Source organism: Schistocerca piceifrons, unplaced genomic scaffold (genome assembly GCF_021461385.2).
Source record: "Schistocerca piceifrons isolate TAMUIC-IGC-003096 unplaced genomic scaffold, iqSchPice1.1 HiC_scaffold_182, whole genome shotgun sequence".
Taxonomy (NCBI): domain Eukaryota; kingdom Metazoa; phylum Arthropoda; class Insecta; order Orthoptera; family Acrididae; genus Schistocerca; species Schistocerca piceifrons.
In genome coordinates, this window is record NW_025727701.1 from 12501 (window position 1) to 15000 (window position 2500).

A 2500-nucleotide genomic window follows, 5' to 3' on the forward strand; every position below is an offset into this window, starting at 1 on the left:
TGCCCTAACCTAACCCATGTTGTGCCCTAACCTAACCCATGTTGTGCCCTAACCTAACCCATGTTGTGCCTTAACCTAACCCATGTTGTCCCCTAACCTAACCCATGTTGTCCCCTAACCTAACCCATGTTGTCCCCTAACCTAACCCATGTTGTCCCCTAACCTAACCCATGTTGTCCCCTAACCTAACCCATGTTGTGCCTTAACCTAACCCATGTTGTCCCCTAACCTAACCCATGTTGTCCCCTAACCTAACCCATGTTGTCCCCTAACCTAACCCATGTTGTCCCCTAACCTAACCCATGTTGTCCCCTAACCTAACCCATGTTGTCCCCTAACCTAACCCATGTTGTCCCCTAACCTAACCCATGTTGTCCCCTAACCTAACCCATGTTGTGCCCTAACCTAACCCATGTTGTCCCCTAACCTAACCCATGTTGTGCCTTAACCTAACCCATGTTGTGCCTTAACCTAACCCATGTTGTCCCCTAACCTAACCCATGTTGTCCCCTAACCTAACCCATGTTGTGCCTTAACCTAACCCATGTTGTGCCGTAACCTAACCCATGTTGTGCCTTAACCTAACCCATGTTGTGCCTTAACCTAACCCATGTTGTGCCTTAACCTAACCCATGTTGTGCCTTAACCTAACCCATGTTGTGCCTTAACCTAACCCACGTTGTCCCCTAACGTAACCCACGTTGTCCCCTAACGTAACCCACGTTGTCCCCTAACGTAACCCACGTTGTCCCCTAACGTAACCCACGTTGTCCCCTAACGTAACCCACGTTGTCCCCTAACGTAACCCACGTTGTCCCCTAACGTAACCCACGTTGTCGCCTATCGTAACCCACGTTGTCGCCTAAACCTGCTCTGTAATTGTTATACGACTCGTTCAATTAGTGTAGTGTTGCCCACCCGCAACCCTCGCAATATAGTTCGCTACTCGCACTGCCCGCTCCCCTGTGTATCGCTTCATGTTAAACACCTTGCAAGTCTTGCTGACTTTCCACATGCTCCTGCTGTACACTGTAATGTGGATGGCAGCAGGGCGTACATGCCGCCCCCCCCCCCCCCCACCTCTCCCCACGTCCCCACCTTGCCCCCTGCCTTCGCAAGGTGGTTGGTGACAAGTTTGCATGTTCAATGCCCTTCGCATGCGACGTACGCAGGCTACGTTGTGGTGCGGCCTGTGTCAACTGTCCGCTGATGTCGTACGCGTGAACCACAATCTGTACTGCACATTCGTCCTTATGTACTGAATGATACATCGTGGCACATGTGTGACCGTACAACGACTGCGCCCAAAAACGGCGGACCATACAGTGCAAATATTGTGCACGCAGCTACGTGTCGTCTCCCTATGAGAGCTGGATTGCAGTGTGGTACGCCATAGAGACGTGTGGGAGGAACGGACGCCGTGGATGGCGATCAGCATGAGCTGTCTGTTGATGTATTCGGACCTAGTCGTCTCTCCTCACACACCGTGATGGCATGGTGCAGCGCGTTCCATATCTGCGACATGCTACAGAAGCCGGTTGACAGTCGTTCGAGCAATGGACATCGCATACGTACGGGGGCCACCTTCCACGTATTGTCTAGGCGTGCACATTTTGTTGCGTGTATGTGGGCAGACGTAGTGTGGCGTGACACCTGACACAGGCATGCAATAATGGTTGAAGTTGCAAATGGCGATGGACGCCTACGTTTTCTGGTGAAGTTACGCAAATGAAGAAATGGTAACCCGTTGTGGTGCGGTTGTTCTCGCTAGGGGTGAATCGGTGATGGCGACGATAGGTTGAGGTACTAACCGGTTGTTCCAGCGATACCCACCATGCCGACGAAACTGAACGGCATCTGGGTGTGAAGCGATACGCGGCGGTGGCTGGGTGGGACCGTCCCCGGCCGGTGAGGGGGCGCCTCCCGGCGTGCTGGCCGCGCGGTGCGTGGGCGCACGCGCTACAGCCGGCTGGTGGGGGCGGCCAGTGGCAGGCGCGCCGGCCGACGGACGCGGCAGGCGTCGCAGCTGCGCGCCGGCGCACCCTGCGCGCGGCGCCGTGCGGCCAAAGTAGGTCCTCGCGGGCCCGGTGCGAAGCGCGGTGGACATCTGCAGTGTGCTGGTCCGATTGAGGACTGTGTGCGTTGAGGATGCGCCGCCGCCCGGCGCTCGGCGCCGCGACGCCGTCTGCTGCTCGGTCGCCCCAGCGGTTCTCGCTGGTGGTTTGTATCGCAGCTGTGCGGATGTGTTGGCGTGTGCGCTGTGCTGGGAGAGTTCGCTTCGGCACCCAAGTGGGGCTTTTGTCCTTCTGTGGCGCTGGCGTTGGAGCTGCCGGTCACCGTAGGTGGCGCGTGTTGTCTCCCGCCGGCAATGCCACGACAGCACGCTCCCGGGCCTCTGTCGGCAGCGGCAAGCTCAGTTGGGAGCACGGGTGGTCGCACCGAAAGCGTCTACTCGCCTAACTCCGGGCGATTGCGCCTCTCTCGAACCCGACCAAGTACT